Source organism: Chanodichthys erythropterus, unplaced genomic scaffold (assembly GCF_024489055.1).
Source record: "Chanodichthys erythropterus isolate Z2021 unplaced genomic scaffold, ASM2448905v1 ctg001380_np12, whole genome shotgun sequence".
NCBI lineage: Eukaryota > Metazoa > Chordata > Actinopteri > Cypriniformes > Xenocyprididae > Chanodichthys > Chanodichthys erythropterus.
Window position 1 is genome coordinate 187,339 of NW_027125670.1, and position 15,935 is coordinate 203,273.

The 15,935-nt window shown below is 43.2% G+C and overlaps 1 long non-coding RNA gene across 2 annotated transcripts in view; it reads right to left on the minus strand.

Annotated features, from left to right (window-relative positions):
• Positions 1-15,935, minus strand: part of LOC137016396 (uncharacterized) — a 144,894-nt gene that overhangs the window by 52,677 nt on the left and 76,282 nt on the right. The gene's annotated exons all lie outside the window — the stretch shown is intronic.

Below are 15,935 nucleotides of genomic sequence, written 5' to 3' on the forward strand. Positions count from 1 at the left end.
ATTCTTTCTTACACTAAAAGTTCTCTTCCACAGATTGTTGAATGTGCATCCTCAAGTAGCTCAATGTGTAAAGCCAGTTACCTGATGAGCTCTGCACCCCAAGATAGTGGGTTCGAATTCCAGGTGGAGCGGTTTTATGAAATAGTGTGTTTTGATTCCTTTACTGCCTCTTGGATTAGAAATAAATGCTTTTTGTTTCATGCTGTGTTCATTTTCATCTAAGCTTATGTACATAAGTTCTGAGTTCATTTTCGCCCGTAATTCTGAACCAGCTGTTTCATGTTTGTTCATTTTCTGCTGTTTTTCCTCTTCCTGCTCTGTATTGCGCTACAGCATGATGAGCTGCAGAATGATCTAAAGTAGTTATAATATATAACATTCAGTGCAGTTTTATAAAAATTCTTCATTTTGAGTTCATTTTCACATGAACTAATGAACTTCGGCAGGTGTGCCAACATTCACCTGCACAGTGGTGCAATGAGTTGAGAAATGGACATTGGACCCGGAGGTTGTGGGTTCGAATCCCGTGTGGGGTGCCTTTATACAATTGTGTGTAATGAGTCATTTTGATACCTTTTTTATCCAAATAAGCATTGTACTAATCTTGGGGGCGCTAGTGCGCATGTCTGAGGTATAGACGCGTTTTGCCAGGGCTCCTCTCCAAGGCCTCGACAATTTATTATTTCACCGTGTTTTAGTTAGTTTTAGGCCATCATAGTGTGTTTACTTTATGTATTTAGTGTGAACTTTTGTCTCGACTCAAAAATGCCGAAGCCGAGTGCCTCCAACAAAGTTAGGAACACTGATGACCAAGTATCCGGAGCTAATGCTAAAGCTAGCTCGCCTGACAAGTCTGAAAAATTACCGGACACTGCTTATGCTATGTGCAAAGAGATATGTAAAGAAATGTCCGAGTCAATCTTGCAGGGGGTTAACGCCCGCTTTGATGCTTTTGAACTCAATTTCCAGAAGCTTGTGACGTCGCAGGCCGAGCTACAGGCCCGTGTGGCTAATCAAGAACAAGCCACGAACGACTTTGAGGCACGGATCCAAGAGTTGGAAACCAGGTACTCAGAGCTGTCTAAACAAAATAGTCAGCTCCGTGCTAAAGTGTTGGATTTAGAAGCTCGGTCAAGAAGACATAATATTAAGATCGTGGGAATACAAGAGGACGAGGAGGAGGGTAAACCCACTGAATTTGTCTCCAGGCTGATTCCCCAACTGCTCGGGGAAGAGCATTTTCCTCGCCCGGTCAAAGTGGATCGAGCGCATCGTTCTCTTCAGCCGAAGCCGGCCGTTGGTGAGAAGCCGCGCACCATCCTGGCGCGCATTCACCACTTTCAAGAGAAGGAGTTAATTTTGCGTCGCGGGAGAATGCAACCACTCGAATATAAGGGTAAACGGGTCCTTATTTTTCCCGATTATACCAATGAGGTGATGTCTCAAAGAAATGCCTTTCGGGATGTGATGCAAAGCTTGCGCAAAAAGGGGATCAAGTTCACGCTGCGGTACCCCGCTAGATTGCAAATCCATCAACACGGAGCGGAGGCACCTACAGTCTTTGAGGATCCAACGGAGGCAGCGCGATTCGCAGAGAGGTGCGGTGGGAGCTCAGGAGAGTAAACTCAAATCCGTTCGAACTTATCTTACCTCGCTGCTGACGTGCATACGTATCCTTGGGACTCAGTAGAACTACAGCTTCTGGCGTGTAGTTACTATTAATACATAGTTCACTGAGACTTAATCAAGATCACAGAATGGTCTGATTTTATTTATTTTTTATTTGTTTATTTTGCTTTCACTTTATTAGTTACTTTCTGACCGTGTCATTTCTTTCTTCAATTATGTTTCCCTATTTTATTTTTATTTTTTTTCCTTTGACGGTGATAAGTTGTCCGTTCAAACATTTAAAGCCACGGGGAGGGGTTCTGTTTTCCTTGAAGTAGTCTTTTTTTTGTTAATGCCCGGCAGCTCCTTTTTGGATGGAATTGGGAGTTTTGTGTCTGGTTCAGGTAGACACAACGGAGGGTGGGATTGGTTGGGGGTTGTTGTTCCTGTTGTCTCGGACCGGTTTGTCATTTTCTTATTTGTTATTTTCTCACTTGTTTTTATCTTTCACTGTTTTGTTCAGTTTCATGCTACTAATCAATGTATGCTAGCAAAATTGTACGTCCATTCTAATAACCTTTTTTCTTTTTCCATATGCAGAGGTCTTCTGGTAGAGTACTAACTGGGGGTAGGAATGTGACATTAGTCTCTTGGAATGTTAAGGGGCTAGGACATGCTATAAAGAGAGAAAAAGTATTTAGGCACCTTAAATCATTATCTGCGGATGTGATTTTTTTACAGGAGACCCATATTAAAGCTACTGAGCAGCGTAGATTGCGTTGCAGTTGGATATCTCAAGTTTATCAATCGCCATTCACTTCTCACGCTCGTGGTGTGGCCATTCTCTTTCGGAAAAATATTCCATTCCAATTCTCCTCTATGATTACTGATCCTTACGGCAGATACATCATTGTTTCCGGTACCATAAATTCTTTCCCATTGACTTTCTTAAATATCTACGGTCCAAACACTGATGATCCTAATTTTTACAAAAAGGTTTTTGACTTACTTCCTGATGGTAATAATTCTAATATAATAATCGGGGGAGACTTAAATTGTTATCTAGACCCTTATTTAGACAGATTGTCCACTCGTCCACCCCCTGGAATTGCATCAGTGCAAGTTTTAAATAATTTGCTTAATTGCAGAAATTTAGTTGATATTTGGAGAATTCAGCACCCTGTAGACAGAGATTATTCTTACTATTCTCATGTCCACAAATCTTATAGTAGAATAGATTATTTTTTGGTTGATTCTCAGTTAATTTCGCATGTTATTGATACCAAGTACCACAGCATTTTGATCTCCGATCACAGTCCCCTTACTATGTCCATTGACCTATCTCTCCCTAAGCGGTCTTATTCCTGGCGTTTCAATCCATCTCTGCTCACTGACAATAAATTCATAGAATACATTACCGTCAAGTTGAAAGAGTTTCTGGAGTTTAACGACAATGGTGAGGTGTCGGATTCTACACTTTGGGAGACATTGAAGGCGGTTATGCGTGGACATATTATTTCTTACGAATCTGCTGCCAAGAAAGAAAGAGAAAAAGACTTTTAGAGATACAAAGTGTTCTCCCTACCCTTGAACTGGCGTATCAGGTGTCAAAATCATCTAACGACTACAATAAGATAATGAAGCTTAAGTATGAGTATAGCTGCATTCTTGGTGGTCAAATAAACAAGCTTTTTTGAAAATGAGGCAGAGGCATTTCGAAACGGGGGATAAGCCTGATAAGCTCTTGGCGCAACAACTCAAAGGAGCTCAAGCTTCCAGGTCAATTTACTGTATCAAATCTAAGGATGGCACACTGTTAACTAACCCCAAGGACATTAATGCCTGTTTTAAAGATTTCTATAGTGAACTCTATACTTCCAACAGTACAGCCACTCATTCTGATTTAACAAATTTTTTGACTCTCTTGAATTGCCTAAACTTGGTGACGTCGCTAGGGCTGACCTTGACTCTGATTTTACTTTGGAGGAGATAGTCTCCACCATAAAGTCATTTCCAACTGGGAAGGCAGCAGGGCCAGATGGATTTAGTTCAGAATTTTTTAAAAGATTTTCTGATATTCTCGCCCCACTCCTCCTCAGAATGATAATTAATTCTAAAAAAGACAACGTTTTACCTAATACATTGTACGAAGCGAATATATCTCTCATTTTAAAGAAAAATAAAGATGAAACCGACCCGGCTAGCTATAGACCAATTGCGCTTCAGAATTTTGATAGGAAAGTAATTACTAAAGCTTTGGCTATTCGGCTTAACAAACATTTACCCTCCATCATTCATCCTGACCAGACCGGGTTTATCCCTGGCAGATTCTCTTTCTTTAATGTGCGTCGCCTCCTCAATACAATTTATGCTGATCACTCGAAAGTCAACGGAGCAGCAATTCTGTCCTTGGATGCTCAGAAAGCTTTTGACCAGGTTGAGTGGCCTTACATGTTTAGATCACTGCAAAAGTTCGGGTTTGGCGAGACATTTGTGTCATGGGTCAAAATAATATATGCCAGACCAAAGTGTTCAGTTTTAACTAACGCAGACAGGTCGCTTGAGTTTCCTTTACAACGCTCAGTGCAACAGGGGTGCCCCCTTTCACCTGCCCTTTTTGCCATTGCGATAGAACCTCTTGCCCTAAGTATAAGGCGTCATACTGGTATCACAGGTCTCAAAGTGGGAGGCAAGAAAGTTCTTATTAGTCTGTATGCAGACGATGTAATACTGTATTTGCAGAATTCTGAAAGATCAGTTCCCATTCTCTTAGATTTAATGATTTCTTTTGGGAAACTATCAGGGTATACAATTAATTTGTCAAAGAGTAACTTTATGCCTCTTTCTGATACTTACAGATCTGGGTTTTTGGAGAATATTCCATTTAAGATAACCAGGGATCACTTTGTGTATCTCGGCTTGACGATCCCTAAAGATTCAAAATTATTATTTAAGTTGAATTTTGCTGAGTTTCTTTCAAAACTTAAAAACAGTATAGGAAGTTGGAAAATTCTACCTTTATCTATGATTGGGCGTATAAATTCAATAAAAATGGTTTCTCTTCCCAGATTCCTATATCTTTGTCAGAATCTCCCCGTTTTTCTTACTTCTGCTTTCTTCAAGGAACTGGACTCTATAATCCTTTCGTATGTTTGGAACTATAAGACACACAGAATCTCTAAAATGCATCTGCAGAAACCCAAGTCTGTAGGCGGTCTGGGTATGCCAGTATTCAAGCATTATTATTGGGCTGCCAATATTAGGGCTTTAATGTACTGGGTGAAGGGGGCACCGGCTAATTTTACACCTGACATCCCCTTGTGGGTACAAATGGAGACTAACCTGGCTGTTGGCACTTCCTTAGCGGCCATGCTGTTTTCTAAGTTTGAAAGGCCTTCAGCGATGAATAAGTTAAGCTTTGTGTTAAAAAATTCAGTTAGAATTTTAAATCAGGTGAGAAAATTCTTGTCCCTGCCAGAGACTTCTGTTTATACAACAATTTGTTATAATCATTCTTTTTTACCCCCCTGGACTGATAGAACTTATTTTGTCTGGAGGGAGAAGGGCTTAGAGTCCATCAGGGACCTTTACGTTGAGGGAAGGTTTGCATCTTTTAGTCAGTTAAGAGAGAAATTTGATTTGCCTCATGCACACTTCTTTCGTTATCTACAAATTAGGCATTATGTAAAGTCAAAAATTTGTAATTTCGAACAACTTCCTGAAAAACATGTGTTTTTTGATGTTTTCCTGAACCCTCCTGACTCTAGACATCTTATTTCCAAATTTGTTTGTTTATTCGAAAGCTTATTTGTTGCAGCTCCTACTGAGAGATTTAAAGTAGCCTGGGAGGAAGACCTGGGAGTTGAACTTTCTGATGATGTGTGGGATAAGTGTCAGGCTATGATAAAGGTCTGCTCAGTAAACAGCAGACACCAACTGATCCAATTCAAGGTTGTTCACCGTTTGCATTATACTAAGAGCAAACTGCATAAAATGTTCCCCTCTGTTTCTCCAATGTGTGACCGGTGCAAGGTGGCAGAGGATACAACTTTTCATGCTCTCTGGTTTTGCCCCTTATTGTCTGGATTTTGGTCAAGCATATTTGACTGGTATTCTAAGGCTTACAATAGGCCTCTTCCACCTGACGCAGAACTTGCAATTTTTGGTTTTTCACAGCGCACCTCCTGCCTCCCGGGGGCAATACAGCAATCTCTAACCCTGGGTATGATTGTGGCTAAGAGACTTGTGCTGAAGAACTGGAAGTCACCCTCACCCCCTTCCTTTCGAACTTGGATTACAGATATGATCTCTCTTATACAAATGGAAAGACTCAGATTCTTGAGAACTAATTCCACTGAAAAATTTTCTGCTGTTTGGGGTTTATTTCTGGACCATTTGGACAAGTCAACTGCTCAATCAGCCCCTAGTGGCTCCTCTCAGGCTAATGCTGGGGACCTAGACTGACTGTTTAGCAGGTTTTCATTGTAGTATTTCTGGCTACTGAACTAAACATTTATTATTAATATTTTAATATTATTATTTTATTTATTTATTTTATTTTTTATTATTTTCATTTTATTTATTTAAATTTTTGTATGTATGTGTGTATGTGTATTTATTTATTTATTTATTTATTTTGTGTCTGTGGTCCGAGACAGTGTTGGTTGTCTGTTCTGTGTTTATTTTTGGAAAAAAAACTCTAAAATAAAATATTAAAAAAAAAAGCATTGTACTAATCTTTATTCCTCTTGAATGAGATACAAGTGTTTTTAGTTCATTCCGTGTTCATTCTCTGAACTTCTATTAATTTTCATTTCATTTCCACCTGTCCTTCTGAACGAGCTGTTTAGCATGTACATTCAATTTCTGCTGTTTTTGCTCTTCCTGCTCCGTATTGCGCTACTGCCCCTTCTGGGGCTTGGCCCCGAATTGCTGCTTGCAGCTATATTTCACTGTGGTTATGTAATTATGTTTTGTTGTTTAATACAGTTTTTATTTGTATAACTGTAAATGATTCAACAGAGTTCTTGTTAACATCATGTATTTCAAAGCAGTAAAGATAACACCTTGAACGTTGGTTAAATTAATAATTAGCTCCACATATATGTGACCAGTCACGGAAAGTAGGGACACAAGTCGGTTCTGGGGCATTTTGAGTTATTCACAGATTCTGAAAGTGTAGTCTCCAAACTTTCCAACGATGTGTGACACATGGAAATCTGATAATGTTTGGAGAAGTTGTGGCCATTTGAAGGTAGGCATTCAAGAAAGCTCTATAAGGAGAAAAACGCCTCTAAAGTTGCAGTTCTCACCTGTTCTCACCTGCTGGGAGTGACAATAGGGCTCATTTACATCTCATTTAGATAAACCATACCCCCTGTAAAGCTGCATGGACCACATACTATTAATAATAAAGGTTAATGTGCATTATAAATGTCAGTAATTTATCTTTTTTGACTTATATAAAAATGATTTAGAGGCTGAAATATGTGACTTTTTTTGTCAAAACTCTATTTGAACTTGTGCATTGTAGATTGTTGTAAGACACTCCTTTAAAATCTGCCCATCATTTTTAATGTTATTATTTTAATGTTTATGTAAAGAAAAAGTACATATTGATACTAATTTTATTTGTAATTTGCTGGTTTTCCACATGAAACTTGATGAATTTACTTTTTGAACAGGATTCTGTGATAACCGTGATCATTTTGGTCATTATAATCATGAAATGAAATTTTCTCAGCTGAGAAGCCTGTTAAAGAAGAATAGGCAATCCAGGAACTAACTGGACTAACAGAGGCCAGAGATCGCTAACTATGGCTATTCAAAGCACTTTTCAAGACAATAAATACACGATTGAGACGATGAATGCATGTACTGACTGAATTTGTGTCTGAATAGCGCTCCCTCCGTGGGCGTGGCCGCATTAGCGGATAATGAGCTGAATCACAGACTTCTGACATGGCTCTCTTTTCATACAGATTACATAAACACAGAATGTTTGTTTTCAATTTTCATTTCAACGTCTTTTCAGACACAAGTATAATTTTTTTATGATTAGTATTCACTAAGTTACAGTTAATTTTCTGAGAACTATCAGATTGGACTTCGTTCAGAAGAAGATGAGAGATCACACATCATGTTAGTTTTCTTTATTTTACAAAAAGCACAACATTTTGTTTTTACTCTGAGTGTACACAAATAAAAGAAGACTTTCTATAGTTTCAATTGATATATTACTTATGTCTCTATGACAAAAAATGACGGAGTATTTTAAGTCTGTTTTGCTGCAATGTGAAAAAAATCCTGCAAAATGCGCGTGTTACCCGACTCCAGAGAGGTAATGTCTTATTATGCCGCTTTCATCGTCGCTCAGATCGTCTTCAGAATCAGTGAGCGCTTGTTCATAAGCATCCGGCTTGTCGAAGAAGTACTTCAAAACATTTTCGGTGTAACGGCCACGGTTCTTCATTGAATTTTGATATCAGCTAGAGCCGGCCAGAGCGCTGCATAATAAGTAGCCACGCTTCCCAGTATGGAAATACACACAGACACAACACGCCCCTACTGTGTGCTAGAATCCCCGTAAAACAAGCCGATTTCAACCTCAAAATGTACGTGTCTATCTCAAACACGGAAAGGCTTCTTCATGATCTCAACTAACAGATTCTGCAAAAAAATGAAAATCACCAATTTTGTAAAAAAATGCTTCTTTCTCATTTTGCTCGAAAGTTGTGCTGCCGACTTGTGTCCCTGGTTTCCGTGACGGGTCACATATTATAATACTTAAGTCAAATGCAAACTGCCTTGTAGTAAAAAAACATAGAATTTGAGCTGACCTGTGAATTTTTAACAGTTTCCAAGATATCCTTGAGTCTGAATTGGATGTTTCACAACATTCTTTGAATAGACTTGAAAATTATGTTACCATTAGTGGAATTGCATTAAGCAATTGGTTCACATCACACTTATCTGATTGTTATCAGTTTGTAGTAGTAAACAAAGAGATGTCATATTGATCACAAGTTCAGTATGGAGTACTGCAAGGCACAGTACTAGGACCGTTGCTGTTCACCTTGTACATGTGTTACAGTCACGTCTTCCCGGACTCCAGTTCCCAGAATCCTCCTGTTCCGCACATCTGTCTGCACTTCCCTCATCAATCTTCCCACCATCTCCCCGAATTCCCAGCACCTGTTGTCCTCGTCAGCACTCCCTTTAAGTTGGGCTCACTCCCTGCACTCCCGGTCCATTCTTGTTGTTGTTGGTTATTGTTTGACTACTGTGTGTGACGCTAGCTCTATGATCCTGTTTGTAAATAAAGCCCATTAATTGTGGATTTCCATACTCGCCTCATCTCTTCAGCAGCATACACCCAAAACCACAAAGAAGGATGGGCTTGTTCCTTGTTTCAGAACTCTCAGAGTCTCCCGTACCTCCCAAGCCATCAAGCTTTGGATCGCCTCTGTGGGTTCCGGCAGGATGGTCGTTCGCTGGAGAGGTATGTGGAGGAATTTGTCGAGCTGGCTTATTTGGCAAATTGGCCAGATGCATGTTTGAACGCCTGTTTTCTGGCAAAGCTGGATGAGGACACAATTCATTTTAAAGAACCTGCCTGTTATTTTTCCCTAGTCGATGCAATTAATCTGATTTTGTTTCTAAATTCCGAGTTTGTAATTGGGGACGTTCTTGATAGATCATACGAATCTCGTCCAGTCATCCCAGAAACACAGGTGGCCTGGCCAGTTCGCCAATCTCCAGTGGGCATTCCCCTGGTGTCATGCTGGACCCAAAAACCCCAATGGTCACTGAAAAAAAACCTCAGCTGGGCCCAGACGGCTAAGAGGAAGAAGAAGGCCGCAAAGCAGCCCCAGTCTCCTAAGTTTCCTGACCCAGACCTCCGCACCCGTCTGCACCCCCCGCACCTGCCTGTAGGTCTCCAGGGTGCCCATCCCCATCCCCGTTGTATCATCTAAAGGGCGTGGGGACACACCTACCGGGGAGGGGGAGGTAATTCACGCCAGAATCCTCCTGTTCCGCACACCTGTCTGCACTTCCCTCATCAGTCTTCCCGCCATCTCCCCGGATTCCCAGCACCTGTTGTCCTCGTCAGCACTCCCTTTAAGTTGGACTCACTCCCTGCACTCCCGGTCTGTTCTTGTTGTTGTTGGTTATTGTTTGACTACTGTGTGTGACGCTAGCTCTAAGATTCTGTTTGTAAATAAAGCCCATTAATTGTGGATTTCCATACTCAACTCATCTATTTTTTACGGTACACAGGAGGCAGTCACAGATGTAAACAGGTATTGGATGTTTATTGACCACAGTAGAGCATGAGATATCAGACAGGTGAGTAAACTGGATTCAGATGATGTTAGACTGGTAGTATGAGGAATAGTTACTGTCCTTTCCGTTGCAGGTAGAGATACTTTGGAACTTGGAGATCGCTGGAGTTACTTGGAGCTGACTGGAACACACCCACACAGCAGACGAGGCACACAGAGGAAAGGAGACATGCTGGAGACAGGTGAGTATACGAAGAGGAGTCCTTGAGGTAAGCATTACAGGAAGTATATGCGAACGAGACCGGACATGGAGTGCTGTGTGTGTGTGCTCTTTATGGTGCTGTTGATGAGTGAGGTGATGAGGTGCAGGTGGCGGTGATCAGTACTCTTGAGATGGCATGCGTTGTGATTGGGTGATGTTGGAACCTGACGTGTCTGTGACAGTACCCCCCCTCCACGGCCCGCTCCAGAGGGCCGAGGACCCCGACGCCGTGGTGGTCGTCCTCTTCCCCGCGGTGCCGGTTTATCAGGGTGACTGTCGTGGAAAGTCTGGAGTAAGCTGGGATCCAGAATGTCGTTTCTTGGGACCCAGGAGCGTTCCTCGGGGCCATATCCTTCCCAGTCCACTAAATATTCCAACTGACCACCACGAAGCCGGGAGTCCAAGATCTCATGAACCTCATACGCAGCTCCGTCCTCCAGGATGAGTGGAAGGGGGGGTTCGGCGGGAGCCACATCAGGTCCTGTGGGAAGAACAGAAGGATGGTGAGCTTTAAGCAGTGACACGTGGAAAGTGGGGTGAATGCGATATCCCTGTGGCAGTTGGAGTTGGTAGGTGACTGGGTTGACCTGCTTGACGATGGGGAATGGGCCAATGAACCTGGGACTCAGCTTTCTGCAGGGCAGATGCAGTCTGACATCCCGGGTGGACAGCCAAACCATCTGACCAGGCTGGAAGACCGGAGTGTTGGAGCGTCGAAGGTCGGCTGTCATCCTGCGTCTGCGCAGGGCTCGTAGCAGCTAATGGTGTGCTGAGTCCCAGACCCTCTCGCTCTCTTGGAACCAGTAATCCACTGCCGGAACGTTGGAGGGTTCCCCGGTCCAGGGGAACAGTGGGGGTTGGTAGCCGAGTACGCACTGGAATTGTGTGAGTCCTGTAGTCGACTGCCGGAGAGAGTTTTGGGCGTACTCGGCCCAACCCAGGAACTGGTTCCAAGAGTCCTGGTGGTCATGACAGAAGGTACGGAGGAAGCGGCCAATCTCCTGCACCTTCCTTTCCGTCTGCCCTTTCGACTGTGGATGGTATCCGGAAGTCAGGCTGATGGCCACACCTAGGAGGGAGTGAAATGATCTCCACACTCTGGATATGAACTGAGGTCCTCTGTGAGAGACTATATCTTCTGGTATTCCGAAATACCGGAACACTTGGTCGAATAGTATTTCGGCGGTCTCCAGGTTCGTGGAGGCATTGGAGGAGGGAATGGTCTCCTCTGACCAGGTAATAGGACTCACGATGAAAGAGCTAGGAATGATAGGTTCAGGTTCTTCTGTCTTTTCCTCAGGGGCATGGAGATGAGAGAGAGCATCAGCTTCGACATTTTTGGTACCTGGACGGTAAGGAGATGGTATAATTGAATCGGGAGAAGAACATGGCCCAGCGAGCTTGTCTAGGGTTTAGTCTTTTCGCTGACCGAAGATATTCGAGGTTTTTGTGATCTGTTAGCACCAGGAACGCATGTTTGGCTCCCTCCAGCCAATGCCTCCACTCTTCCAAGGCAAGCTTAACAGCAAGAAGTTCCTGTCACCGATGGAGTAGTTGACTTCCGCCGGGCTGAGCTTGCGGGAGAAGAAGGCGCATGGATGGAGTCTACTTGGCGTCCCCTGCTGCTGCGACAACACCGCTCCCACTCCAGTGGTCGAGGCGTCCACTTCAACGATGAACTGTTTCTCTGAATCAGGATGGACGAGCAAGGGAGGGGTGGTGAAGGCTTCTTTAAGATGGTTGAATGCGTTGGTGGTTGCCGAGTTCCAGGACAGAGACTTGGGCTTATCACGGAGCAGGCTGGTAAGTGGATGGGTGATGGAACTATAACCTTATGATGAACCGTCTGTAGAAGTTGGAGAATCCGAGGAAGCGTTGTAATTTCTATGATGGTAGTGGGTTCTGGCAATTTGGTGATGGATTCCACCTTCCTCTCGTCCATCCGGATGCCACTGTGGTCTATGTTGTACCCAAGGAATGAGACGGAAGGTTGATGGAAGGAGCACTTCTCTGCCTTGAGGAACAGGTTGAATTGCTGACGGGTGAGGACCTCCGCAACGTGTTGGCGATGTTCGGCCTGGCTCCGGGAGTATATGAGAATGTCGTCGATGTACACTAGGACGAAGCGATGGAGAAACTCCCGGAGCACCTCATGTATGAAGTCCTGGAATACGGAGGGGGCGTTGACCAGGCCATACGGCATCACTAGGTATTCGTAGTGGCCAGTAGGGGTTTTGAAGGCGGTCTTCCACTCGTCCCCCTCCCGTATACGGATGAGGTTATACGCGCTGCGGAGGTCCAGCTTCGTAAACACAGTGGTACTACGGAGATGTTCCAGGGCCGCTGGGACGAGAGGAAGGGGATATCTGAATTTTACTGTGATCTTGTTGAGTGAGCAATAGTCGATACATGGCCGCAAGCCTCCGTCCTTTTTAGCCACGAAGAAGAAGCTGGAAGCAGCAGGGGAAGTAGACGGCCTGATGTAACCTTGGGCGAGGGCTTCCTTGATGTAATCCATGGCCGGTGTGGAGGCAGCTTGGAAGCCCGTTGCGGGCAGAAGACATCGCTGAAGGGGGTGTAACACTTGGGGATGTCGATGGATCGTTGTTCCACTGGACTCTCGATGGAAGTGGCGCAGAGAGAGAGAGATCAGGCGGAGGAGATGATGGAACAGGAAGTTCAGCCAGACAGCGAGAGAAACAGGTGTCGCCCCACTCCAGGATTTCACCCGTCTTCCAGGAGATGGTTGGGTTGTGCTGCTCCAACCAGGGGTGCCCTAGAACCACGTCAGCAGTGGAATCCTCCAGAACCAGCAGATGTATTTCCTCTTGATGTAGTAAACCAACTTGGAGTGTTACAGGTCCTGCCATGGTGCGGACGCGCTTACGACTCAGGGGTTTGCCAGTTATTGAGTTGATCATGTAGATCGTCGAAGACGGAGAGGTCTTGAGACGTAGCTGCCGGCAGAGGGCGCCGGAGACGAAGTTGCCGGCTGACCCTGAGTCGAGGAGCGCGACCACTGAAAGGGAAACAGTAGCGGCAGTAAGATTGACGACAGTGGTGAGTGGTTTAATTTTATGAGAAGCAGGAATGATGGCACTCACCATGGGTCGAGATGGTCGTGTGGGGCATGCTGCAATCACATGCCCAGGGCCTCCACAGTACAGACAGAGATTCAGGGTCAGCCGATGGCGGCGCTCTTCCGAAGATAGACGTGAGTTTTCAACATCCATGGGTTCTTGGGCTGGTTGTGGAGTGCTGACGGGTTCGGATCGGCAGAGGAGCATGTTGGGAAGTGACTGGTCCTGGTGCTCTTGGATGCACGCTTGCATGCGAGTGGTGCAAGAGTATTCTCAAATACTCAAAAATATCTCAGGTTACGATTGTAACCCTTGTTCCCTGAGAAGGGAACGAGATGCTGCATCGATGATGACACTTTGGGGAATGAGATGCCTACTATGCCATATTGACAAATGCCTGTCCTGGTGTGAAACTGTACAGGCACAACTCAGGACGAGATCACTCAAGACCCTGGCATAGCCAGCAGGTCCAGGCTATAAAACCTTACAACAAAGGTTACAAAGGCTTACACACAAACTTTAAGTGTGGATGGGGGAAGACCAGCAGAGAGACGATCTTGAAAGAACTCCAGCACTGAAGACACTGGGTAGTTAACTGGGTCTAACTAACAACAAAAGTGGACTTTGGCTTATGGTATAAAGATTCCTTGTGGGGGGAGCTCCACAACCTCAGCTGAGAGACCTGTATCCAGGAATTGATCCCCTCAAGGGTCAGCCCTCCTCTCTCTAGAACTCATGTGAGCAGAGAAATTGGGGAAAAATGTATACAGAGAAAACCTCAGTTAAGTCTGCACTATGGTTTTCGGCCCCGCAGAGCTGGATGCATAAGGGAGAACCAGAGCCAAAAGTGGATCATCTCTTGTGACGGCAACAGATCTGGGTAGAATCTTCATCCCCCGGGCCTCAGCCCCTGCCTTGAAAGGATGTCTGCTCCCAAATTTTGGTCCCCAGGGATATACATTGCTCTGAGTGAGGGCAACTTGCCCTGGGACCACAGAAATCCTTGATGCACCAGTCTGCACAGAGGGCACAACCTCAGGCCCCACTAACAATTTATGTAGGAGACCACGTACATATTGTTGGTTCGTACTAGAAGCACAGCCATCATCTCCAGGCAATTTATGTGCATTTTACAGTTCATTAAATGTGAACAAGTTAATTATTAATTAATGCTTAACTAATGTATTATTCTGGACCCTTAAACTAAAGTGTTACTATTTATTTTTATGCAAATGTACATATGCTAGACAGACACTTTACATACTTAACCCTTAAATGCATGGCTGTTTTGCCAATCATTCTTACATATTCGGGTCTTTATCAACCCGGATCAATATCTAACACAGAGGAGTTTTATATTATCGCAACAGGTAGAGATCCTTCCGATATTAGAGTAACAATTACAGAAGAATAAAAGAAAGTATATTTTGTTACCTTTTGGAGCTTGAAAGGGCTCCATTTGAGCAGATGTTTTATGCCATCATCACTGTCCTCATCAGAGCTCATTTCCCAGTAAATTCAGCAAATAATGGGCTAGTTTTATGTTTGAGGTCACGAATATGAGCCCATTCGTGATCTCAAATGTATTCTCAAAACTATATAATTTTCAACATCTTCAAAATCAATATTTTGATCGCTAACAGCTTCACCAGATCCATCCAGTAACAGTTACAGTCATATTTGATTGCGTTCAGTACTTGCTCTGCTCTGCTCTGTATGTTTGTTTTATTATTTTGTTTTCTGTCTTGAGTCGTCACTTCAGCATTGTGTATCAGACATTGCCACCTTGTGGAATAAAGGTGAATTGTACTTTTTCCGTCATCTAAGATTCAATTATTGTTGTGCAGAAAAAATATACGTACACTCATACACACCTCGGGTCGTTAGCGACCCTATACAATTTTTACAAAAAATGAATGCAAAAATAGGCTTTTTTTTATAATTTTATGATTTTTTTCTTGTTATATTCTTTATAATAAATTGATTGAGGAATACCACGAAGGTTGATGTCCAACTTTAAAAAATGAACGAGGAGGAGGGTAGTGAATGATGTCCCGGGTCACTAAAGACCCGAGGTATGCATTTAAGGGTTAAGTGTGATGAATAGTTTACACTTGACATCAGGGTATGCAGAAAGATTTGTAAAAAACTTGAATATACATACACATCATTTTTAACAGGTAATAAAGTTCTACAAATGATGTGTAACACATTTACAAATGATAGTTTACACTTAAATGTATGCAGGAAGTTTTGCAAATGATTTATTAATTCTTTTGCACATCATCTCTAACTGGTGTTGGAGTTTGTACTGCAATGTAAGTGCTGAATGAGGAGGGTATAGAGAGGTGTCTTCTCTGGAATGGAGATAAATGGAGATTTAACTGCTGTGCACCTGCATGTGAGCTTTGGTGGCAAGTAAAACCAGTCCAAATTATACCAAGTCTGTGTTGATGTGTGAAAGGACTAAACATAACCCACTGGAAGCCCCTGACTCTAAGTCTTTTATAAATGTTTATTTACTAATGGTTTCTTCATCATTTGTTCATGATTAACCATTGTTTATTGAGATAATTGTTTTGGATTTGTTTGCCTCATTTGGACTGTTTACCCTGGTTATTGACCCTGCTGTTTTTCTATGCTGCTGATTCAATAAACACTTTGCACATGGATCCACATAAGCTCCTCATCATTACTTGT